Genomic DNA, 27,700 nt, shown 5'->3' on the forward strand with positions numbered 1-27,700 from the left:
TTATTATTTTCTTGCAGATTGCAGGTCTCAATGGAGATGTGGATGTGGAGTTGGATATTGCACAAGGTCACACACGCCATTAAATCTCACAAGGCCTCGTTCACGATGTCATACTCAGACTATAGAACCTTCATCAAGGCCTCGTTCAAGATATCATATTCAGACTATAGAACCTTTCATCAAGGCCTCGTTCACGATATCATATTCAGACTATAGAACCTTTCATCAAGGCCTCGTTCAAGATATAGTGGTACTGAGGTTATAGTAGGTACCACTGAGGTTATAGTAGGTACCAGGTTATAGTAGGTACCAGGTTATAGTAGGTACCAGGTTATAGTAGGTACCAGGTTATAGTAGGTACCAGGTTATAGTAGGTGCCACTGAGGTTATAGTAGGTACCTGTTTATAGTAGGTACCACTGAGGTTATAGTAGGTACCAGGTTATAGTAGGTACCAGGTTATAGTAGGTACCAGGTTATAGTAGGTGCCACTGAGGTTATTGTAGGTACCTGTTTATAGTAGGTACCAGGTTATAGTAGGTACCAGGTTATAGTAGGTACCACTGAGGTTATAGTAGGTACCAGGTTATAGTAGGTACCAGGTTATAGTAGGTACCAGGTTATAGTAGGTACCAGGTTATAGTAGGTGCCACTGAGGTTATAGTAGGTACCTGTTTATAGTAGGTACCACTGAGGTTATAGTAGGTACCAGGTTATAGTAGGTACCAGGTTATAGTAGGTACCAGGTTATAGTAGGTGCCACTGAGGTTATAGTAGGTACCTGTTTATAGTAGGTACCACTGAGGTTATAGTAGGTACCAGGTTATAGTAGGTACCACTGAGGTTATAGTAGGTACCAGGTTATAGTAGGTACCAGGTTATAGTAGGTACCAGGTTATAGTAGGTACCAGGTTATAGTAGGTGCCACTGAGGTTATAGTAGGTACCAGGTTATAGTAGGTACCAGGTTATAGTAGGTACCAGGTTATAGTAGGTACCACTGAGGTTATAGTAGGTACCAGGTTATAGTAGGTACCAGGTTATAGTAGGTACCAGGTTATAGTAGGTACCACTGAGGTTATAGTAGGTACCAGGTTATAGTAGGTACCAGGTTATAGTAGGTACCAGGTTATAGTAGGTACCAGGTTATAGTAGGTACCAGGTTATAGTAGGTAACAGGTTATAGTAGGTACCATGTTATAGTAGGTACCAGGTTATAGTAGGTACCAGGTTATAGTAGGTACCACTGAGGTTATAGTAGGTACCAGGTTATAGTAGGTACCAGGTTATAGTAGGTGCCACTGAGGTTATAGTAGGTACCAGGTTATAGTAGGTACCACTGAGGTTATAGTAGGTACCAGGTTATAGTAGGTACCAGGTTATAGTAGGTACCAGGTTATAGTAGGTGCCACTGAGGTTATAGTAGGTACCAGGTTATAGTAGGTGCCACTGAGGTTATAGTAGGTACCAGGTTATAGTAGGTACCAGGTTATAGTAGGTACCAGGTTATAGTAGGTACCAGGTTATAGTAGGTACCAGGTTATAGTAGGTGCCACTGAGGTTATAGTAGGTACCAGGTTATAGTAGGTAGCAGGTTATAGTAGGTACCAGGTTATAGTAGGTACCAGGTTATATTAGGTAGCAGGTTATAGTAGGTACCAGGTTATAGTAGGTACCAGGTTATAGTAGGTACCAGGTTAATAGTTTTAGGCCTTAGTGTGTGCTGCTATTAGTGTGACAGTAGTGTCACTTCTCATGTGGAAACCCTACATATCTTTAAATGTGATGGATGTGTTCTGTAATGACTCAGAATGTGACAGATCCAAGGAAGACATTTTATTGTCAGACCCAGCATCCCTGTCATCAACAAGACGCTGATTCTCCTTGATCAAGAGCAAGTAAAACACTTTTTTTAAATGGAAATGTGGCTACAATTACACCAAGCTAAACTGTATCTGCTGATTTGCATTTAATGTCACAGTCTCAAAAGCTGTGCAAATGCAAATGTCCGGTAAAATGTGCATTTGCAAATGTAAAATGTGGGTTGTGAAGGACACATTAAATCTCCTGCATGAGGCAGCTTCGCCTAATTAGAGAACGACAACTCAGACTGTTATATCAAAGTGCCCAATTTTGGCGTGAAAGTATATACACGGTATTTGCGTTGAATACATTTTTCACTCTTGATATCAGTTTTGTTTTCATTCAAGTCCCTGATGCCTCTGTGTGTTTTGTTTTTGCTGGCTGATGACATTTTGCTATTTTACATTCTACAGGACGTGCTTTGAAATTGATTGAATTGGGGCCAACATTTCCTTCTAAATCAATATTAGACAAAACTGTTCGGAATAAAAGTATTCACAAAAAATAATGAAAAAAAAAACCAAACATTTGAAACATTGATATGATCAGGACATCATATGTTACTGTGTTTCCCAGATGAAGATGTGTTCCAGTCACTCTCAGCATGTTACTGTGTTTCCCAGATGAATATGTGTTCCAGTCACTCTCAACCTGTTACTGTGTTTTCCAGATGAAACTGTGTTCCAGTCACTCTCAGCCCGTTACTGTGTTTCCCAGATGAATATGTGTTCCAGTCACTCTCAACCTGTTACTGTGTTTCCCAGATGAAGATGTGTTCCAGTCACTCTCAGCCTGTTACTGTGTTTCCCAGATGGAGATGTGTTCCAGTCACTCTCAACCTGTTACTGTGTTTCCCAGATGAAGATGTGTTCCAGTCACTCTCAACCTGTTACTGTGTTTTCCAGATGGAGATGTGTTCCAGTCACTCTCAGCCTGTTACTGTGTTTCCCAGATGAAGATGTGTTCCAGTCACTCTCAACCTGTTACTGTGTTTCCCAGATGAAGATGTGTTCCAGTCACTCTCAGCCTGTTACTGTGTTTCCCAGATGAAGATGTGTTCCAGTCACTCTCAACCTATGTTACTGTGTTTCCCAGATGAAAATGTGTTCCAGTCACTCTCAGCCTGTTACTGTGTTTCCCAGATGGAGATGTGTTCCAGTCACTCTCAACCTGTTACTGTGTTTCCCAGATGAAAATGTGTTCCAGTCACTCTCAGCCTGTTACTGTGTTTCCCAGATGGAGATGTGTTCCAGTCACTCTCAACCTGTTACTGTGTTTCCCAGATGGAGATGTGTTCCAGTCACTCTCAACCTGTTACTGTGTTTCCCAGATGGAGATGTGTTCCAGTCACTCTCAGCCTGTTACTGTGTTTCCCAGATGGAGATGTGTTCCAGTCACTCTCAACCTGTTACTGTGTTTCCCAGATGAAGATGTGTTCCAGTCACTCTCAACCTGTTACTGTGTTTCCCAGATGGAGATGGGTTCCAGTCACTCTCAGCCTGTTACTGTGTTTCCCAGATGAAGATGTGTTCCAGTCACTCTCAACCTGTTACTGTGTTTCCCAGATGGAGATGGGTTCCAGTCACTCTCAGCCTGTTACTGTGTTTCCCAGATGAAACTGTGTTCCAGTCACTCTCAGCCTGTTACTGTGTTTCCCAGATGGAGATGTGTTCCAGTCACTCTCAACCTGTTACTGTGTTTCCCAGATGAAGATGTGTTCCAGTCACTCTCAGCCTGTTACTGTGTTTCCCAGATGGAGATGTGTTCCAGTCACTCTCAACCTGTTACTGTGTTTCCCAGATGGAGATGTGTTCCAGTCACTCTCAACCTGTTACTGTGTTTCCCAGATGAAGATGTGTTCCAGTCACTCTCAACCTGTTACTGTGTTTCCCAGATGAAGATGTGTTCCAGTCACTCTCAGCCTGTTACTGTGTTTCCCAGATGGAGATGTGTTCCAGTCACTCTCAGCCTGTTACTGTGTTTCCCAGATGGAGATGTGTTCCAGTCACTCTCAACCTGTTACTGTGTTTCCCAGATGAAAATGTGTTCCAGTCACTCTCAGCCTATGTTACTGTGTTTCCCAGATGAAGATGTGTTCCAGTCACTCTCAACCTGTTACTGTGTTTCCCAGATGAAAATGTGTTCCAGTCACTCTCAGCCCGTTACTGTGTTTCCCAGATGAAGATGTGTTCCAGTCACTCTCAGCCTATGTTACTGTGTTTCCCAGATGAAAATGTGTTCCAGTCACTCTCAGCCTATGTTACTGTGTTTCCCAGATGAAAATGTGTTCCAGTCACTCTCAGCCTGTTACTGTGTTTCCCAGATGGAGATGTGTTCCAGTCACTCTCAACCTGTTACTGTGTTTCCCAGATGAAGATGTGTTCCAGTCACTCTCAACCTGTTACTGTGTTTCCCAGATGAAGATGTTTTCCAGTCACTCTCAGCCTGTTACTGTGTTTCCCAGATGAAGATGTGGCCAGTCACTCTCAACCTGTTACTGTGTTTTCCAGATGGAGATGTGTTCCAGTCACTCTCAGCCTGTTACTGTGTTTCCCAGATGAAAATGTGTTCCAGTCACTCTCAGCCTGTTACTGTGTTTCCCAGATGAAGATGTGTTGGTAATAATGCCAGTCACTTTCAGATGTCCAGTCTCTGAGTTAATTCCAGTCACTCTCAGATGTCCAGCCTTGGAGCTAATTCCAGTCACTCTCAGATGTCCAGTCTCAGAGCTAATTCCAGTCACTCCACTATCAGATGTCCAATCTCGAAGCTAATTCCAGTCACTCTCAGATGTCCACTCTTGGAGCCCATTCCAGTCACTCTCAGATGTCCAGTCTCAGAGCTAATTCCAGTCACTCCACTCTCAGATGTCCAGTCTCGGAGCTAATTCCAGTAACTCCAGTCTCAGAGCTAATTCCAGTCACTCTCAGATGTCCAGTCTCAGAGCTAATTCCAGTCACTCTCAGACGCCCAGTCTCAGAGCTAATTCCAGTCACTCCACTCTCAGACGTCCAGTCTCGAAGCTAATTCCAGTCACTCTCAGATGTTCAGCCTTGGAGCTAATTCTAGTCACTCTCAGATGTTCAGTCTCGGAGCTAATTCCTGTCACTCGCAGATGTCCGGTCTTGGAGCCAATTACAGTCACTCTCAGACGTCCAGTCTCAGAGCTAATTCCAGTCACTCCACTCTTAGAAGTCCAGTCTCGGAGCCAATTCCATTCACTCTCAGATGTCCAGTCTCAGAGCAAATTCCAGTCACTCTCAGATGTCCAGCCTTGGAGCTAATTCCAGTCACTCTCAGATGTCCAGTCTCAGAGCTAATTCCAGTCACTCTCAGACGTTCAGTCTCGGAGCTAATTTCAGTAACTCTCAGATGTCCAGTCTCAGAGCTAATTCCAGTCACTCCACTCTCAGATGTCCAGTCTCAGAGCAAATTCCAGTCACTCCACTCTCAGATGTCCAGTCTCAGAGCTAATTCCTGTCACTCGCAGATGTCCGGTCTTGGAGCCAATTACAGTCACTCTCAGACGTCCAGTCTCAGAGCTAATTCCAGTCACTCCACTCTTAGAAGTCCAGTCTTGGAGCCAATTCCATTGACTCTCAGATGTCCAGTCTCAGAGAAAATTCCAGTCACTCTCAGATGTCCAGCCTTGGAGTTAATTCCAGACACTCTCAGATGTCCAGTCTCAGAGCTAATTCCAGTCACTCCACTCTCAGATGTCCAGTCTCAGAGCAAATTCCTGCCACTCTCAGATATCCAGTCTTGGAGCTAATTCCAGTCAATCTCAGATGTCCAGTCTCGGAGCTAATTCCAGTCATTCTCAGACGTCCAGTCTCAGAGCTAATTCCAGTCAATCTCAGACATCCAGTCTCGGAAATAATTCTAATCTATCTCAGACATTCAGTCTCAAGAGCTAATTCCTGTCACTCCACTCTCAGACATCCAGTCTCGGAGCTAATTTCAGTCACTCTCAGATGTCCAGTCTCAGAGCTAATTTCAGTCACTCTCAAATATCCAGTCTTGAAGCTAATTCCAGTCACTCTCAGATGTCCAGTCTTGGAGCTAATTCCAGTCACTCTCAGACATCCAGTCTCAGAGCTAATTCCAGTCACTCTCAGATGTCCAGTCTCGGAGCTAATTCCAGTCATTCTCAGACGTCCAGTCTCGGAGCTAATTCCAGTCATTCTCGGACGTCCAGTCTCAAGTACATTAGAGTGTCTAGTTTGAGAAACAGACTCAATGCTGGCCTTCTAGACAGAGTTCCTCTGTCCAGTGTCTGTGTTCTTTTGCTTGTCTTAATCTTTTATTTTAATTGGCCAGTCTGAGATATGGCTTTTTCTTTGCAACTCTGCCTAGAAGGCCAGCATCCCGGAGTCGCCTCTTCACTGTTGACATTGAGACTGGTGTTTTGCGGGTACTATTTAATGAAGCTGCCATTAGAGGACTTGTGAGGCATCTGTTACTGGGGCCTCCCACTCTTTATATTCTGGTTAAAGCCAGTTTGCACTGTTCTGGGAAGGGAGTAGTACACAGCATTGTACGAGATCTTCAGTTTCTTGGCAATTTCTCGCGTGGAATAGCCTTCATTTCTCAGAACAAGAATAGACTGACAAGTTTCAGAAGAAAGAGTTTCTGTCCATTTTGAGCCTGTAATCGAACCCACAAATGCTGATGCTCCAGATACTCAACAAGTCCAAAGGCCAGTTTGATTGCTTCTTTAATCAGACAACAGTTTTCAGCTGTGCTATGTAACATAATTGAAAAAGGGTTTTGTAATATTCAATTAGCATTTTAAAATGATAAACTTGGATTAGCTAACACAATGTGCCATTGGAACACAGGAGTGATGGTTGCTGATAATGGGCATCTGTACGCCTATGTAGATATTCCGTTAAAAAATCTGCCGTTTCCAGCTACAAGAGTCATTTAAAACATTAACAATGTCTACACTGTATTTCTGATCAATTTGATGTTATTTCAGTAGATTTTAGTAGTGCTTTTCTTAGTGCTTTTCTTTGCTTTTCTTTGCTTTTCTTTAAAAAACAAGGACATTTCTAAGAGGGGAGCTGAGTGAATGTGGTTGGTATTAACAACCTCCAAAGGTAGAGAAAGACTGTTTATACATGGTATTAACAACCTCCAAAAGATAAAGACCCTGTTTACACATGGTATTAACAACCTCCAAAAGATAAAGACCCTGTTTATACATGGTATTAACAACCTCCAAAGATGGAGAATGACCCACTATTCTCCGGGCACTGAAGACGTGGATGTCGATTAAAGGCAGTCCTCCACACCTCTCTCCCCCTTCATATATATATTATACCTACAGGGGTCCTAAAATTGTAAATCAAATAGCTAAATGATCCATAGTACGACCATCTTAAAACAATTCCAGATGTCAACTTTTGGTCCCCAGTTGGAGATTGATTTGCAGTTGTGCGGCCATTTGTGAAGACATCAGCTATTCAACACAACGATCACTGAAGCCTTGTACAAAGCTAGACTATATGTATATATATACATATATATATATATATATATATATATATATATATATATATATATATATATATAAATAAATATGTTATTGTTGAAGAAAGGTTGAACATTTCATGTCCTTTTTTTCCCCTTGTGAATCAATATCAAGATATTTTCAGCATAATGTCACTGCAGGCAGAAATCTCAGTCAATCACCTGCAATCATATGCCACAAAGATCACAGCAGGAACAGCTCCACTTGGGAAACTCTTTGACTAGCATGGATGAGAATAAAACCAATATGACTGTTAACATGAGGGTCCTACTGTAGCTCTGTTAACATGAGGGTCATACTGTAGCTCTGTTAATATGAGGGTCCTACTGTAGCTCTGTTAACATGAGGGTCATACTGTAGCTCTGTTAATATGAGGGTCCTACTGTAGCTCTGTTAATATGAGGGTCCTACTGTAGCTCTGTTAACATGAGGGTCATACTGTAGCTCTGTTAACATGAGGGTCCTACTGTAGCTCTGTTAATATGAGGGTCCTACTGTAGCTCTGTTAATATGAGGGTCCTACTGTAGCTCTGTTAATATGAGGGTCCTACTGTAGCTCTGTTAACATGAGGGTCATACTGTAGCTCTGTTAACATGAGGGTCCTACTGTAGCTCTGTTAATATGAGGGTCATACTGTAGCTCTGACTGTTAATATGAGGGTCCTACTGTAGCTCTGTTAATATGAGGGTCATACTGTAGCTCTGACTGTTAATATGAGGGTCCTACTGTAGCTCTGTTAATATGAGGGTCCTACTGTAGCTCTGTTAATATGAGGGTCCTACTGTAGCTCTGTTAATATGAGGGTCCTACTGTAGCTCTGTTAATATGAGGGTCCTACTGTAGCTCTGTTAACATGAGGGTCATACTGTAGCTCTGTAAATATGAGGGTTATACTGTAGGTCTGTTAATATGAGGGTCCTACTGTAGCTCTGTTAATATGAGGTCCTACTGTAGCTCTGTTAATATGAGTGTCCTACTGTAGCTCTGTTAATATGAGGGTCATACTGTAGCTCTGTTAATATGAGGGTCCTAATGTAGCTCTGACTGTTAACATGAGGGTCATACTGTAGCTCTGTTAACATGAGGGTCCTACTGTAGCTCTGACTGTTAACATGAGGGTCATACTGTAGCTCTGTTAATATGAGGGTCATACTGTAGCTCTGTTAATATGAGGGTCCTACTGTAGCTCTGTTAATATGAGGGTCCTACTGTAGCTCTGTTAATATGAGGGTCCTACTGTAGCTCTGTTAATATGATGGTCCTACTGTAGCTCTGTTAATATGAGGGTCATACTGTAGCTCTGACTGTTAACATGAGGGTCATACTGTAGCTCTGTTAACATGAGGGTCATACTGTAGCTCTGACTGTTAATATGAGGGTCCTACTGTAGCTCTGTTAATATGAGGGTCCTACTGTAGCTCTGTTAATATGAGGGTCCTACTGTAGCTCTGTTAATATGAGTGTCATACTGTAGCTCTGTTAATATGAGTGTCCTACTGTAGCTCTGTTAATATGAGGGTCATACTGTAGCTCTGTTAATATGAGGGTCCTACTGTAGCTCTGTTAATATGAGGTCCTACTGTAGCTCTGTTAATATGAGGGTCCTACTGTAGCTCTGTTAATATGAGGGTCCTACTGTAGCTCTGTTAATATGAGGGTCCTACTGTAGCTCTGTTAATGTGAGGGTCCTACTGTAGCTCTGTTAATATGAGGGTCCTACTGTAGCTCTGTTAATATGAGGGTCCTACTGTAGCTCTGTTAATGTGAGGGTCCTACTGTAGCTCTGTTAATATGAGGGTCCTACTGTAGCTCTGTTAATATGAGGGTCCTACTGTAGCTCAGTTAATATGATGGTCCTACTGTAGCTCTGTTAATATGAGGGTCCTACTGTAGCTCTGACTGTTAACATGAGGGTCATACTGTAGCTCTGTTAATATGAGGGTCATACTGTAGCTCTGTTAATATGAGGGTCCTACTGTAGCTCTGACTGTTAACATGAGGGTCATACTGTAGCTCTGTTAATATGAGGGTCATACTGTAGCTCTGATTGTTAATATGAGGGTCCTACTGTAGCTCTGTTAATATGAGGGTCCTACTGTAGCTCTGTTAACATGAGGGTCATACTGTAGCTCTGTTAATATGAGGGTTATACTGTAGGTCTGTTAATATGAGGGTCCTACTGTAGCTCTGTTAATATGAGTGTCCTACTGTAGCTCTGTTAATATGAGTGTCCTACTGTAGCTCTGTTAATATGAGGGTCATACTGTAGCTCTGACTGTTAATATGAGGGTCCTAATGTAGCTCTGACTGTTAACATGAGGGTCATACTGTAGCTCTGTTAACATGAGGGTCCTACTGTAGCTCTGACTGTTAACATGAGGGTCATACTGTAGCTCTGTTAATATGAGGGTCATACTGTAGCTCTGTTAATATGAGGGTCCTACTGTAGCTCTGTTAATATGAGGGTCCTACTGTAGCTCTGTTAATATGATGGTCCTACTGTAGCTCTGTTAATATGAGGGTCATACTGTAGCTCTGACTGTTAACATGAGGGTCATACTGTAGCTCTGTTAACATGAGGGTCATACTGTAGCTCTGACTGTTAATATGAGGGTCCTACTGTAGCTCTGTTAATATGAGGGTCCTACTGTAGCTCTGTTAATATGAGGGTCCTACTGTAGCTCTGTTAATATGAGTGTCCTACTGTAGCTCTGTTAATATGAGTGTCCTACTGTAGCTCTGTTAATATGAGGGTCATACTGTAGCTCTGTTAATATGAGGGTCCTACTGTAGCTCTGTTAATATGAGGGTCCTACTGTAGCTCTGTTAATATGAGGGTCCTACTGTAGCTCTGTTAATATGAGGGTCCTACTGTAGCTCTGTTAATATGAGGGTCCTACTGTAGCTCTGTTAATGTGAGGGTCCTACTGTAGCTCTGTTAATATGAGGGTCCTACTGTAGCTCTGTTAATATGAGGGTCCTACTGTAGCTCTGTTAATGTGAGGGTCCTACTGTAGCTCTGTTAATATGAGGGTCCTACTGTAGCTCTGTTAATATGAGGGTCCTACTGTAGCTCTGTTAATATGATGGTCCTACTGTAGCTCTGTTAATATGAGGGTCCTACTGTAGCTCTGACTGTTAACATGAGGGTCATACTGTAGCTCTGTTAATATGAGGGTCATACTGTAGCTCTGTTAATATGAGGGTCCTACTGTAGCTCTGACTGTTAACATGAGGGTCATACTGTAGCTCTGTTAATATGAGGGTCATACTGTAGCTCTGATTGTTAATATGAGGGTCCTACTGTAGCTCTGTTAATATGAGGGTCCTACTGTAGCTCTGTTAACATGAGGGTCATACTGTAGCTCTGTTAATATGAGGGTCCTACTGTAGCTCTGTTAATATGAGGGTCCTACTGTAGCTCTGTTAACATGAGGGTCATACTGTAGCTCTGTTAACATGAGGGTCCTACTGTAGCTCTGTTAATATGAGGGTCATACTGTAGCTCTGACTGTTAATATGAGGGTCCTACTGTAGCTCTGTTAACATGAGGGTCATACTGTAGCTCTGACTGTTAATATGAGGGTCCTACTGTAGCTCTGTTAATATGAGGGTCCTACTGTAGCTCTGTTAATATGAGGGTCATACTGTAGCTCTGTTAACATGAGGGTCATACTGTAGCTCTGTTAACATGAGGGTCATACTGTAGCTCTGTTAATATGAGGGTCATACTGTAGCTCTGACTGTTAATATGAGGGTCCTACTGTAGCTCTGTTAACATGAGGGTCATACTGTAGCTCTGACTGTTAACATGAGGGTCCTACTGTAGCTCTGTTAATATGAGGGTCCTACTGTAGCTCTGTTAATATGAGGGTCCTACTGTAGCTCTGTTAATATGAGGGTCCTACTGTAGCTCTGTTAATATGAGGGTCCTACTGTAGCTCTGTTAACATGAGGGTCATACTGTAGCTCTGTAAATATGAGGGTTATACTGTAGGTCTGTTAATATGAGGGTCCTACTGTAGCTCTGTTAATATGAGTGTCCTACTGTAGCTCTGTTAATATGAGTGTCCTACTGTAGCTCTGTTAATATGAGGGTCATACTGTAGCTCTGTTAATATGAGGGTCCTAATGTAGCTCTGACTGTTAACATGAGGGTCATACTGTAGCTCTGATAACATGAGGGTCCTACTGTAGCTCTGACTGTTAACATGAGGGTCATACTGTAGCTCTGTTAATATGAGGGTCATACTGTAGCTCTGTTAATATGAGGGTCCTACTGTAGCTCTGTTAATATGAGGGTCCTACTGTAGCTCTGTTAATATGAGGGTCCTACTGTAGCTCTGTTAATATGATGGTCCTACTGTAGCTCTGTTAATATGAGGGTCATACTGTAGCTCTGACTGTTAACATGAGGGTCATACTGTAGCTCTGTTAACATGAGGGTCATACTGTAGCTCTGACTGTTAATATGAGGGTCCTACTGTAGCTCTGTTAATATGAGGGTCCTACTGTAGCTCTGTTAATATGAGGGTCCTACTGTAGCTCTGTTAATATGAGTGTCCTACTGTAGCTCTGTTAATATGAGGGTCCTACTGTAGCTCTGTTAATATGAGGGTCCTACTGTAGCTCTGTTAATATGAGGGTCCTACTGTAGCTCTGTTAATGTGAGGGTCCTACTGTAGCTCTGTTAATATGAGGGTCCTACTGTAGCTCTGTTAATATGAGGGTCCTACTGTAGCTCTGTTAATATGATGGTCCTACTGTAGCTCTGTTAATATGAGGGTCCTACTGTAGCTCTGACTGTTAACATGAGGGTCATACTGTAGCTCTGTTAATATGAGGGTCATACAGTAGCTCTGTTAATATGAGGGTCCTACTGTAGCTCTGACTGTTAACATGAGGGTCATACTGTAGCTCTGTTAATATGAGGGTCATACTGTAGCTCTGACTGTTAATATGAGGGTCCTACTGTAGCTCTGTTAATATGAGGGTCCTACTGTAGCTCTGTTAATATGAGGGTCCTACTGTAGCTCTGTTAATATGAGGGTCCTACTGTAGCTCTGTTAATATGATGGTCCTACTGTAGCTCTGTTAATATGAGGGTCATACTGTAGCTCTGACTGTTAACATGAGGGTCATACTGTAGCTCTGTTAATATGAGGGTCCTACTGTAGCTCTGTTAATATGAGGGTCCTACTGTAACTCTGTTAATATGAGGGTCCTACTGTAGCTCTGTTAATATGATGGTCCTACTGTAGCTCTGTTAATATGAGGGTCCTACTGTAGCTCTGACTGTTAACATGAGGGTCATACTGTAGGTCTGTTAATATGAGGGTCATACTGTAGCTCTGACTGTTAATATGAGGGTCCTACTGTAGCTCTGACTGTTAATATGAGGGTCATACTGTAGCTCTGACTGTTAATATGAGGGTCCTACTGTAGCTCTGTTAATATGAGGGTCATACTGTAGCTCTGACTGTTAATATGAGGGTCCTACTGTAGCTCTGTTAATATGATGGTCCTACTGTAGCTCTGTTAATATGAGGGTCCTACTGTAGCTCTGTTAATATGAGGGTCCTACTGTAGCTCTGTTAATATGAGGGTCCTACTGTAGCTCTGTTAATATGAGGGTCCTACTGTAGCTCTGTTAATATGATGGTCATACTGTAGCTCTAACTGTTGACATGAGGGTCCTACTGTAGCTCTAACTGTTAATATGAGGGTCCTACTGTAGCTCTGTTAATATGAGGGTCCTACTGTAGCTCTGTTAATATGAGGGTCCTACTGTAGCTCTGTTAATATGAGGGTCCTACTGTAGCTCTGTTAATATGAGGGTCCTACTGTAGCTCTGTTAATATGATGGTCATACTGTAGCTCTAACTGTTGACATGAGGGTCCTACTGTAGCTCTAACTGTTAATATGAGGGTCCTTCTGTAGCTCTGTTAATATGAGGGTCCTACTGTAGCTCTGTTAATGTGAGGGTCCTACTGTAGCTCTGTTAATATGAGGGTCCTACTGTAGCTCTGTTAATATGAGGGTCCTACTGTAGCTCTGTTAATATGATGGTCCTACTGTAGCTCTGTTAATATGAGGGTCCTACTGTAGCTCTGACTGTTAACATGAGGGTCATACTGTAGCTCTGTTAATATGAGGGTCATACTGTAGCTCTGTTAATGTGAGGGTCCTACTGTAGCTCTGACTGTTAACATGAGGGTCATACTGTAGCTCTGTTAATATGAGGGTCATACTGTAGCTCTGATTGTTAATATGAGGGTCCTACTGTAGCTCTGTTAATATGAGGGTCCTACTGTAGCTCTGTTAACATGAGGGTCATACTGTAGCTCTGTTAATATGAGGGTCCTACTGTAGCTCTGTTAATATGAGGGTCCTACTGTAGCTCTGTTAACATGAGGGTCATACTGTAGCTCTGTTAACATGAGGGTCCTACTGTAGCTCTGTTAATATGAGGGTCATACTGTAGCTCTGACTGTTAATATGAGGGTCCTACTGTAGCTCTGTGAACATGAGGGTCATACTGTAGCTCTGACTGTTAACATGAGGGTCCTACTGTAGCTCTGTTAATATGAGGGTCCTACTGTAGCTCTGTTAATATGAGGGTCCTACTGTAGCTCTGTTAATATGAGGGTCCTACTGTAGCTCTGTTAATATGAGGGTCCTACTGTAGCTCTGTTAACATGAGGGTCATACTGTAGCTCTGTAAATATGAGGGTTATACTGTAGGTCTGTTAATATGAGGGTCCTACTGTAGCTCTGTTAATATGAGTGTCCTACTGTAGCTCTGTTAATATGAGGGTCATACTGTAGCTCTGATAACATGAGGGTCCTACTGTAGCTCTGACTGTTAACATGAGGGTCATACTGTAGCTCTGTTAATATGAGGGTCATACTGTAGCTCTGTTAATATGAGGGTCCTACTGTAGCTCTGTTAATATGAGGGTCCTACTGTAGCTCTGTTAATATGAGGGTCCTACTGTAGCTCTGTTAATATGATGGTCCTACTGTAGCTCTGTTAATATGAGGGTCATACTGTAGCTCTGACTGTTAACATGAGGGTCATACTGTAGCTCTGTTAACATGAGGGTCATACTGTAGCTCTGACTGTTAATATGAGGGTCCTACTGTAGCTCTGTTAATATGAGGGTCCTACTGTAGCTCTGTTAATATGAGGGTCCTACTGTAGCTCTGTTAATATGAGTGTCCTACTGTAGCTCTGTTAATATGAGTGTCCTACTGTAGCTCTGTTAATATGAGGGTCCTACTGTAGCTCTGTTAATATGAGGGTCCTACTGTAGCTCTGTTAATGTGAGGGTCCTACTGTAGCTCTGTTAATATGAGGGTCCTACTGTAGCTCTGTTAATATGAGGGTCCTACTGTAGCTCTGTTAATATGATGGTCCTACTGTAGCTCTGTTAATATGAGGGTCCTACTGTAGCTCTGTTAATATGAGGGTCATACTGTAGCTCTGTTAATATGAGGGTCCTACTGTAGCTCTGACTGTTAACATGAGGGTCATACTGTAGCTCTGTTAATATGAGGGTCATACTGTAGCTCTGACTGTTAATATGAGGGTCCTACTGTAGCTCTGTTAATATGAGGGTCCTACTGTAGCTCTGTTAATATGAGGGTCCTACTGTAGCTCTGTTAATATGAGGGTCCTACTGTAGCTCTGTTAATATGATGGTCCTACTGTAGCTCTGTTAATATGAGGGTCATACTGTAGCTCTGACTGTTAACATGAGGGTCATACTGTAGCTCTGTTAATATGAGGGTCCTACTGTAGCTCTGTTAATATGAGGGTCCTACTGTAACTCTGTTAATATGAGGGTCCTACTGTAGCTCTGTTAATATGATGGTCCTACTGTAGCTCTGTTAATATGAGGGTCCTACTGTAGCTCTGACTGTTAACATGAGGGTCATACTGTAGGTCTGTTAATATGAGGGTCATACTGTAGCTCTGACTGTTAATATGAGGGTCCTACTGTAGCTCTGACTGTTAATATGAGGGTCATACTGTAGCTCTGACTGTTAATATGAGGGTCCTACTGTAGCTCTGTTAATATGAGGGTCATACTGTAGCTCTGACTGTTAATATGAGGGTCCTACTGTAGCTCTGTTAATATGAGGGTCCTACTGTAGCTCTGTTAATATGAGGGTCATACTGTAGCTCTGTTAATATGAGGGTCCTACTGTAGCTCTGTCAATATGAGGGTCCTACTGTAGCTCTGTTAATATGAGGGTCCTACTGTAGCTCTGTTAATATGATGGTCATACTGTAGCTCTAACTGTTGACATGAGGGTCCTACTGTAGCTCTAACTGTTAATATGAGGGTCCTACTGTAGCTCTGTTAATATGAGGGTCCTACTGTAGCTCTGTTAATATGAGGGTCCTACTGTAGCTCTGTTAATATGAGGGTCCTACTGTAGCTCTGTTAATATGAGGGTCCTACTGTAGCTCTGTTAATATGAGGGTCCTACTGTAGCTCTGTTAATATGAGGGTCATACTGTAGCTCTGTTAATATGATGGTCATACTGTAGCTCTAACTGTTGACATGAGGGTCCTACTGTAGCTCTAACTGTTAATATGAGGGTCCTACTGTAGCTCTGTTAATATGAGGGTCATACTGTAGGTCTGTTAATATGAGGGTCATACTGTAGCTCTGTTAATATGAGGGTCATACTGTAGCTCTGTTAATATGAGGGTCATACTGTAGCTCTGTTAATATGAGGGTCCTACTGTAGCTCTGTTAATATGAGGGTCCTACTGTAGCTCTGTTAATATGAGGGTCCTACTGTAGCTCTGTTAATATGAGGGTCCTACTGTAGCTCTGTTAATATGATGGTCATACTGTAGCTCTAACTGTTGACATGAGGGTCCTACTGTAGCTCTAACTGTTAATATGAGTGTCCTACTGTAGCTCTGTTAATATGAGGGTCCTACTGTAGCTCTGTTAATATGAGGGTCCTACTGTAGCTCTGTTAATATGAGGGTCCTACTGTAGCTCTGTTAATATGAGGGTCCTACTGTAGCTCTGTTAATATGAGGGTCATACTGTAGCTCTGTTAATATGATGGTCATACTGTAGCTCTAACTGTTGACATGAGGGTCCTACTGTAGCTCTAACTGTTAATATGAGGGTCCTACTGTAGCTCTGTTAATATGAGGGTCATACTGTAGGTCTGTTAATATGAGGGTCCTACTGTAGCTCTGTTAATATGAGGGTCATACTGTAGCTCTGTTAATATGAGGGTCATACTGTAGCTCTGTTAATTTGAGGGTCCTACTGTAGTTCTGTTAATATGAGGGTCCTACTGTAGCTAAGTTAATATGAGGGTCATACTGTAGCTCTGTTAATATGATGGTCATACTGTAGCTCTAACTGTTGACATGAGGGTCCTACTGTAGCTCTAAATGTTAATATGAGGGTCCTACTGTAGCTCTGTTAATATGAGGGTCATACTGTAGGTCTGTTAATATGAGGGTCATACTGTAGCTCTGTTAATATGAGGGTCATACTGTAGCTCTGTTAATATGAGGGTCATACTGTAGCTCTGTTAATATGAGGGTCCTACTGTAGGTCTGTTAATATGAGGGTCCTACTGTAGCTCTGTTAATATGAGGGTCATACTGTAGCTCTGACTGTTAATATGAGGGTCCTACTGTAGCTCTGTTAATATGAGGGTCCTACTGTAGCTCTGTTAATATGATGGTCATACTGTAGCTCTAACTGTTGACATGAGGGTCCTACTGTAGCTCTAACTGTTAATATGAGGGTCCTACTGTAGCTCTGTTAATATGAGGGTCCTACTGTAGCTCTGTTAATATGAGGGTCCTACTGTAGCTCTGTTAATATGAGGGTCCTACTGTAGCTCTGTTAATATGAGGGTCCTACTGTAGCTCTGTTAATATGAGGGTCCTACTGTAGCTCTGTTAATATGAGGGTCATACTGTAGCTCTGTTAATATGATGGTCATACTGTAGCTCTAACTGTTGACATGAGGGTCCTACTGTAGCTCTGACTGTTAATATGAGGGTCCTACTGTAGCTCTGTTAATATGAGGGTCCTACTGTAGCTCTGTTAATATGATGGTCATACTGTAGCTCTAACTGTTGACATGAGGGTCCTACTGTAGCTCTAACTGTTAATATGAGGGTCCTACTGTAGCTCTGTTAATATGAGGGTCCTACTGTAGGTCTGTTAATATGAGGGTCCTACTGTAGCTCTGTTAATATGAGGGTCATACTGTAGCTCTGTTAATATGAGGGTCATACTGTAGCTCTGTTAATATGAGGGTCCTACTGTAGGTCTGTTAATATGAGGGTCATACTGTAGCTCTGTTAATATGAGGGTCATACTGTAGCTCTGTTAATATGAGGGTCCTACTGTAGCTCTGTTAATATGAGGGTCCTACTGTAGCTCTGTTAATATGAGGGTCCTACTGTAGCTCTGTTAATATGAGGGTCCTACTGTAGCTCTGTTAATATGATGGTCCTACTGTAGCTCTGTTAATATGAGGGTCCTACTGTAGCTCTGACTGTTAACATGAGGGTCATACTGTAGCTCTGTTAATATGAGGGTCCTACTGTAGCTCTGTTAATATGAGGGTCCTACTGTAGCTCTGACTGTTAACATGAGGGTCCTACTGTAGCTCTGTTAATATGAGGGTCATACTGTAGCTCTGACTGTTAATATGAGGGTCCTACTGTAGCTCTGTTAATATGAGGGTCATACTGTAGCTCTGTTAATATGAGGGTCCTACTGTAGCTCTGTTAATATGAGGGTCCTACTGTAGCTCTGTTAATATGATGGTCCTACTGTAGCTCTGTTAATATGAGGGTCATACTGTAGCTCTGACTGTTAACATGAGGGTCATACTGTAGCTCTGTTAATATGAGGGTCCTACTGTAGCTCTGTTAATATGAGGGTCCTACTGTAACTCTGTTAATATGAGGGTCCTACTGTAGCTCTGTTAATATGATGGTCCTACTGTAGCTCTGTTAATATGAGGGTCCTACTGTAGCTCTGACTGTTAACATGAGGGTCATACTGTAGGTCTGTTAATATGAGGGTCATACTGTAGCTCTGACTGTTAATATGAGGGTCCTACTGTAGCTCTGACTGTTAATATGAGGGTCATACTGTAGCTCTGACTGTTAATATGAGGGTCCTACTGTAGCTCTGTTAATATGAGGGTCATACTGTAGCTCTGACTGTTAATATGAGGGTCCTACTGTAGCTCTGTTAATATGAGGGTCCTACTGTAGCTCTGTTAATATGAGGGTCCTACTGTAGCTCTGTTAATATGAGGGTCCTACTGTAGCTCTGTTAATATGAGGGTCCTACTGTAGCTCTGTTAATATGATGGTCATACTGTAGCTCTAACTGTTGACATGAGGGTCCTACTGTAGCTCTAACTGTTAATTTGAGGGTCCTTCTGTAGCTCTGTTAATATGAGGGTCCTACTGTAGCTCTGTTAATATGAGGGTCCTACTGTAGCTCTGTTAATATGAGGGTCCTGCTGTAGCTCTGTTAATATGAGGGTACTACTGTAGCTCTGTTAATATGAGGGTCCTACTGTAGGTCTGTTAATATGAGGGTCATACTGTAGCTCTGTTAATATGATGGTCATACTGTAGCTCTAACTGTTGACATGAGGGTCCTACTGTAGCTCTAACTGTTAATATGAGGGTCCTACTGTAGCTCTGTTAATATGAGGGTCATACTGTAGGTCTGTTAATATGAGGGTCATACTGTAGCTCTGTTAATATGAGGGTCATACTGTAGCTCTGTTAATATGAGGGTCATACTGTAGCTCTGTTAATATGAGGGTCCTACTGTAGCTCTGTTAATATGAGGGTCCTACTGTAGCTCTGTTAATATGAGGGTCCTACTGTAGCTCTGTTAATATGAGGGTCCTACTGTAGCTCTGTTAATATGATGGTCATACTGTAGCTCTAACTGTTGACATGAGGGTCCTACTGTAGCTCTAACTGTTAATATGAGGGTCCTACTGTAGCTCTGTTAATATGAGGGTCCTACTGTAGCTCTGTTAATATGAGGGTCCTACTGTAGCTCTGTTAATATGAGGGTCCTACTGTAGCTCTGTTAATATGAGGGTCCTACTGTAGCTCTGTTAATATGAGGGTCATACTGTAGCTCTGTTAATATGATGGTCATACTGTAGCTCTAACTGTTGACATGAGGGTCCTACTGTAGCTCTAACTGTTAATATGAGGGTCCTACTGTAGCTCTGTTAATATGAGGGTCCTACTGTAGGTCTGTTAATATGAGGGTCCTACTGTAGCTCTGTTAATATGAGGGTCATACTGTAGCTCTGTTAATATGAGGGTCATACTGTAGGTCTGTTAATATGAGGGTCCTACTGTAGCTCTGTTAATATGAGGGTCATACTGTAGCTCTGTTAATATGAGGGTCATACTGTAGCTCTGTTAATATGATGGTCATACTGTAGCTCTAACTGTTGACATGAGGGTCCTACTGTAGCTCTAACTGTTAATATGAGGGTCATACTGTAGCTCTGTTAATATGAGGGTCATACTGTAGGTCTGTTAATATGAGGGTCATACTGTAGCTCTGTTAATATGAGGGTCATACTGTAGCTCTGTTAATATGAGGGTCATACTGTAGCTCTGTTAATATGAGGGTCCTACTGTAGGTCTGTTAATATGAGGGTCCTACTGTAGCTCTGTTAATATGAGGGTCCTACTGTTGCTCTGTTAATATGAGGGTCCTACTGTAGCTCTGTTAATATGAGGGTCCTACTGTAGCTCTGTTAATATGATGGTCATACTGTAGCTCTAACTGTTGACATGAGGGTCCTACTGTAGCTCTAACTGTTAATACGAGGGTCCTACTGTAGCTCTGTTAATATGAGGGTCCTACTGTAGCTCTGTTAATATGAGGGTCATACTGTAGGTCTGTTAATATGAGGGTCCTACTGTAGCTCTGTTAATATGAGGGTCCTACTGTAGCTCTGTTAATATGAGGGTCCTACTGTAGCTCTGTTAATATGAGGGTCATACTGTAGCTCTGTTAATATGATGGTCATACTGTAGCTCTAACTGTTGACATGAGGGTCCTACTGTAGCTCTAACTGTTAATATGAGGGTCCTACTGTAGCTCTGTTAATATGAGGGTCCTACTGTAGCTCTGTTAATATGATGGTCATACTGTAGCTCTAACTGTTGACATGAGGGTCCTACTGTAGCTCTAACTGTTAATATGAGGGTCATACTGTAGCTCTGTTAATATGAGGGTCCTACTGTAGGTCTGTTAATATGAGGGTCCTACTGTAGCTCTGTTAATATGAGGGTCATACTGTAGCTCTGTTAATATGAGGGTCATACTGTAGCTCTGTTAATATGAGGGTCCTACTGTAGCTCTGTTAATATGAGGGTCATACTGTAGCTCTGTTAATATAAGGGTAATACTGTAGCTCTGTTAATATGAGGGTCCTACTGTAGCTCTGTTAATATGAGGGTCCTACTGCAGCTCTGAGTCTTATTATCAGATGTACTGCCTGGGTCAGATTTACAGACTGAAGTACTGCCTGGGTCAGATTCTACAGACTGAAGTACTGCCTGGGTCAAATTCTACAGACTGAAGTACTGCCTGGGTCCGATTCCACAGACTGAAGTACTGCCTGGGTCAGATTCTACAGACTGAAGTACTGCCTGGGTCCGATTCCACAGACTGAAGTACTGCCTGGGTCAGATTCTACAGACTGAAGTACTGCCTGGGTCAGATTCTACAGACTGAAGTACTGCCTGGGTCAGATTCTACAGACTGAAGTACTGCCTGGGTCCGATTCCACAGACTGAAGTACTGCCTGGGTCCGATTCCACAGACTGAAGTACTGCCTGGGTCAGATTCTACAGACTGAAGTACTGCCTGGGTCCGATTCCACAGACTGAAGTACTGCCTGTGTCCGATTCTACTGACTGAAGTACTGCCTGGGTCCGATTCCACAGACTGAAGTACTGCCTGGGTCAGATTCTACAGACTGAAGTACTGCCTGGGTCAGATCCTACAGACTGAATTTGCTGCCTGGGTCAGATCCTACAGACTGAAGTACTGCCTGGGCCAGATTCCACAGACTGAAGTACTGCCTGTGTCAGATCCTACAGACTGAAGTACTGCCTGGGTCAGATTCTACAGACTGAAGTACTGCCTGGGTCAGATTCTACAGACTGAAGTACTGCCTGGGTCAGATTCTACAGACTGAAGTACTGCCTGGGTCAGATTCTACAGACTGAAGTACTGCCTGGGCCAGATTCCACAGACTGAAGTACTGCCTGGGTCCGATTCCACAGACTGAAGTACTGCCTGGGTCCGATTCCACAGACTGAAGTACTGCCTGGGTCAGATTCTACAGACTGAAGTACTGCCTGGGTCAGATTCTACAGACTGAAGTACTGCCTGGGTCCGATTCCACAGACTGAAGAACTGCCTGGGTCCGATTCCACAGACTGAAGAACTGCCTGGGTCCGATTCTACAGACTGAAGTACATTTACATTTACATTTACATTTAAGTCATTTAGCAGACGCTCTTATCCAGAGCGACTTACAAATTACTGCCTGGGGCTGATTCTACAGACTGAAGTACTGCCTGGGTCAGATTCTACAGACTGAAGTACTGCCTGGGTCAGATTCTACAGACTGAAGTACTGCCTGGGTCAGATCCTACAGACTGAAGTACTGCCTGGGTCAGATTCCACAGACTGAAGTACTGCCTGGGTCAGATCCTACAGACTGAAGTACTGCCTGGGTCAGATCCTACAGACTGAAGTACTACCTGGGTCAGATTCTACAGACTGAAGTACTGCCTGGGTCCGATTCTACAGACTGAAGTACTGCCTGGGTCAGATTCTACACAATGAAGTACTGCCTGGGTCAGATTCTACAGACTGAAGTACTGCCTGGGTCAGATTCTACAGACTGAAGTACTGCCTGGGTCAGATTCTACAGACTGAAGTACTGCCTGGGTAATATTCTACAGACTGAAGTACTGCCTGGGTGAGATTCTACAGACTGAAGTACTGCCTGGGTCAGATTCTACAGACTGAAGTACTGCCTGGGTCAGATCCTACACACTGAAGTACTGCCTGGGTCAGATTCTACAGACTGAAGTACTGCCTGGGTCAGATTCTACAGACTGAAGTACTGCCTGGGTCAGATCCTACAGACTGAAGTACTGCCTGGGTCAGATTCTACAGACTGAAGTACTGCCTGGGTCAGATCCTACAGACTGAAGTACTACCTGGGTCAGATTCTACAGACTGAAGTACTGCCTGGGTCAGATTCCACAGACTTCTGTATCCATAATTCCCATCTAAGAGGACGGTACATGAGAGCTCAAACCCTTTCACTTTATGGACCAGTAAATCTGATGGGGAAGGGATAACTTTTCCTGGAGTACCTGTCAAAGATAAGCCAAGCGGAGAGACAGCTGTGCTTGGGGACGGAGGGAATGGCCTTTCCCCGACCTGCAGCACAAGTCAAGCACTAAACAATGTATTTTGTATTGTGTGTCTTTCTGATTGGTTAAAAAGAAAACTGATGGCATTGAAAGGCTACATACCCTATGGATCCACTCTGCTCTATTCCTGTCAGTCCTGCTTCATCCTGTCTAGAGGCTCAGAACACCCACTGCTCTATTCCTGTCAGTCCTACTCCATCCTGTCTGGAGGCTCAGAACACCCACTGCTCCAGTCCTGTCAGTCCTGCTCCATCCTGTCTGGAGGCTGCAGAATCACCCACTGCTCTATTCCTGTCAGTCCTGCTCCATCCTGTCTGGAGGCTCAGAACACCCACTGCTCTATTCCTGTCAGTCCTACTCCATCCTGTCTGGAGGCTCAGAACACCCACTGCTCCAGTCCTGTCAGTCCTGCTCCATCCTGTCTGGAGGCTCAGAACACCCACTGCTCTATTCCTGTCAGTCCTGCTCCATCCTGTCTAGAGGCTCAGAACACCCACTGCTCTATTCCTGTCAGTCCTGCTCCATCCTGTCTGGAGGCTCAGAACACCCACTGCTCTATTCCTGTCAGTCCTGCTCCATCCTGTCTGGAGGCTCAGAACACCCACTGCTCTATTCCTGTCAGTCCTGCTCCATCCTGTCTGGAGAGGCTCAGAACACCCACAGGCTGCTCTATTCCTGTCAGTCCTGCTCCATCCTGTCTAGAGGCTCAGAACACCCACTGCTCTATTCCTGTCAGTCCTGCTCCATCCTGTCTGGAGGCTCAGAACACCCACTGCTCTATTCCTGTCAGTCCTGCTCCATCCTGTCTGGAGGCTCAGAACACCCACTGCTCCAGTCCTGTCAGTCCTGCTCCATCCTGTCTGGAGGCTCAGAACACCCACTGCTCTATTCCTGTCAGTCCTGCTCCATCCTGTCTGGAGGCTCAGAACACCCACTGCTCTATTCCTGTCAGTCCTGCTCCATCCTGTCTGGAGGCTCAGAACACCCACTGCTCTATTCCTGTCAGTCCTGCTCCATCCTCACACAGAGGTCCTGTGTGGTTGTAAATATATGCACGTATGCGTGCTTGTACGTCTGCTAAATAGAGAATATTTATGCATATTATTTTGCCACGTTTGCCCTACATATTTATAGTTTTTTTCCAGTGGGCTCCAAATTGACAGAAACAACCATGACTTTGACAATCACTAGCACTAATACCACCACGGGGATCGCTGATGTGACGCTAACAAACAGGAACATTTGACATTGATTTAATAACAGATTTGATGGAGAAAAAAAAATAATATATATAAATCTATAAATAACTGGACTGAACTCAGTTAAAGTGAAATACAATATGCCTCGTCCAATGACAGGAACACTGGGCAGTTCCACACTGCTGTCAGAATAAAACCAATGCCTCCCATCAACACCTCACCCCCATCACAATGATGGGTAGTGTCTGAAACAAGCAGGGAATAGGGAGATCTATCTGACATACAGTATTGATGCTGGAGTAATCCCTTTAAAGTGTGTTGGTTTGACATCGGCCGTCTGTTTCTACGAGGCAACATCCCAAGTTCTAGTTGATTTATTCTATTCCCTGAAAAACAAGAGAAACCACTTGAGTGGTTTATTAGGAATAGAAACCTACTAAAGGCATCCACCTGGTTCCATGTGATCATGTGATTTTTGGAGACTTTAATGAATCACGGAGTGAATATTTCAGAGCCTATATGGTGAGAGAGAGAGAAAAACAACTATTTTTTCTGACATGTCTATATGTTGTTGGATAACACAACATCCTGAGTTTATTTCCAAGTCATTTTCTGAGCTTCCTCTCTATTCTCTGAACCATGTCCATGTTTGCTCCTTGCTGCAGGGTTCTCACATAGGACTTCAACAAACATACTGAAGAGCAGTCTTGCTGAAAATAACATTATTTTTTTTTGCACAGTTCTGTCCGAGCCTTCAAGCTAGGTAGCTCTTCAGTAAGGCCATTCTACTGCCAATGTTTGTCTATAGAGATTGCATGGCTGTGTGCTCGATTTTAAACACCTGTCAGCAACGGGTGTGGCTGAAAAAGCCGAATCCACTAATTTGAAGGGGTGTCCACATACTTTTGTATACTGTATATAGGGTATTACTGTATTTTCTGACTTGCAAAAGTGGATATGCTGCTGGACATGCTGTGTTATTGAAGTGTGGCATTTGTGCTGCTTGTTCTTATACATACGCCTTTAACATCATTTCATAGAGAGACGGAGAGGTCATAACAGTTCTCAACATTGTTATTTTCTTCAAAATGAATCAGTGTGAGGCTGAATAGCATTTAGCAACAATGGCTTGGCTCATTCCTCATGTAGAGGACTTTATCCCCTCATGGGTCCTTAGCAACAATGGCTTGGCTCATTCCTCATGTAGAGGACTTTATCCCCCTCATGGGTCCTTAGCAACAATGGCTTGGCTCATTCCTCATGTAGAGGACTTTATCCCCCTCATGGGTCCTTAGCAACAATGGCTTGGCTCATTCCTCATGTAGAGGACTTTATCCCCCTCATGGGTCCTTAGCAACAATGGCTTGGCTCATTCCTCATGTAGAGTAATTTATCCCCTCATGGGTCCTTAGCAACAATGGCTTGGCTCATTCCTCATGTAGAGTAATTTATCCCCTCATGGGTCCTTAACAACAATGGCTTGGCTCATTCCTCATGTAGAGGACTTTATCCCCTCATGGGTCCTTAGCAACAATGGCTTGGCTCATTCCTCATGCAGAGGACTTTATCCCCTCATGGGTCCTTAGCAACAATGGCTTGGCTCATTCCCTGTGTATAGTACTTTACCCCCTCATGGTTCCTTAGCAACAACGGCTTGGCTCATTCCCTGTGTAGAGTACTTTATCCCCTCATGGGTCCTTAGCAACAATGGCTTGGCCATTCCTCATGCAGAGGACTTTATCCCCTCATGGGTCCTTAGCAACAATGGCTTGGCTCATTCCCTGTGTATAGTACTTTACCCCCTCATGGTTCCTTAGCAACAACGGCTTGGCTCATTCCCTGTGTAGAGTACTTTACCCCCTCATGGTTCCATAGCAACAATGGCTTGGCTCATTCCTCATGTAATTTACCCCCTCATGGTTCCTTAACTACAAAGGCTTGGCTCATTCCTCATGTAGAGTACTTTACCCCCTCATGGTTCCTTAGCAACAATGGCTTGGCTCATTCCTCATGTAGAGTACTTTACCCCCTCATGGTTCCTTAGCAACAATGGCTTGGCTCATTCCTCATGTAATTTATCCCCTCATGGTTCCTTAACAACAATGGCTTGCTCATTCCTCATGTAGAGTACTTTACCACCTCATGGTTCCTTAGCAGCAATGGCTTGGCTCATTCCCCCAATGCGTGCTTCCCTAGTGGCTTGGCTTATTCCCTGTGTAGAGTACTTTATTCCCCAATGCGTGCTTCCCCAGTGGCTTGGCTCATTCCCTGTGTAGAGTACTTTATCCCCCAATGCTTCCCCAGTGGCTAGCTATAGTACCCTACATAGGGAACAAGGTCCCATCAAGGACTTTCAACCTGGTATTATTCCTACTTCTTCACTCCCTGAACGTTGCTTGAATACCAACCAGATCTCACAAACTTACTGCTTCAAAATAACTGACACATTCAGTTCATTGTCTAGAGTACAATGACCAGGCGACTGCTGATTTAGTACCATCTCTGGAAGGTCTAGAGTACGATGACTAGACGACTGCTGATGTAATACCATCTCTGGAAGGTCTAGAGTACGATGACTCGATGACTGTTGATTTAATACAATGTCTGGAAGGTCTAGAGTACGATGACTCGATGACTGCTGATGTAATACCATCTCTGGAAGGTCTAGAGTACGATGACTCGATGACTGTTGATGTAATACCATGTCAGGAAGGTCTAGAGTACGGTGACTAGACGACTGCTGATGTAATACCATCTCAGGAAGGTCTAGAGTACGGTGACTCGATGACTGTTGATGTAATACCATGTCTGGAAGGTCTAGAGTAACTAGACGACTGCTGATTTGATACCATCTCTGGAAGGTCTAGAGTACGGTGACTAGACGACTGCTGATGTAATACCATCTCAGGAAGGTCTAGAGTACGGTGACTAGACGACTGCTGATGTAATACCATCTCTGGAAGGTCTAGAGTACGGTGACTAGACGACTGCTGATGTAATACCATCTCAGGAAGGTCTAGAGTACGGTGACTAGACGACTGCTGATGTAATACCATCTCAGGAAGGTCTAGAGTACGGTGACTAGACGACTGCTGATTTGATACCATCTCTGGAAGGTCTAGAGTACGGTGACTAGACGACTGCTGATGTAATACCATCTCAGGAAGGTATAGAGTACGATGACCAGACGACTGCTGTTGTAATACCATCTCTGGAAGGTCTAGAGTACGATGACTAGACGACTGCTGATGTAATACCATGTCTGGAAGGTCTAGAGTACGATGACTAGACGACTGCTGATGTAATACCATCTCAGGAAGGTCTAGAGTACAGTGACTAGACGACTGCTGATGTAATACCATGTCTGGAAGGTCTAGAGTACGATGACTAGACGACTGCTGATTTAATACCATGTCTGGAAGGTCTAGAGTACGGTGACTAGACGACTGCTGATTTAATACCATGTCTGGAAGGTCTAGAGTACGGTGACTAGACGACTGCTGATTTGATACCATCTCTGGAAGGTCTAGTGTACGATGACTCGATGACTGCTGATGTAATACCATCTCTGGAAGGAC

Source organism: Oncorhynchus masou, chromosome 24 (assembly GCF_036934945.1).
Source record: "Oncorhynchus masou masou isolate Uvic2021 chromosome 24, UVic_Omas_1.1, whole genome shotgun sequence".
NCBI lineage: Eukaryota > Metazoa > Chordata > Actinopteri > Salmoniformes > Salmonidae > Oncorhynchus > Oncorhynchus masou.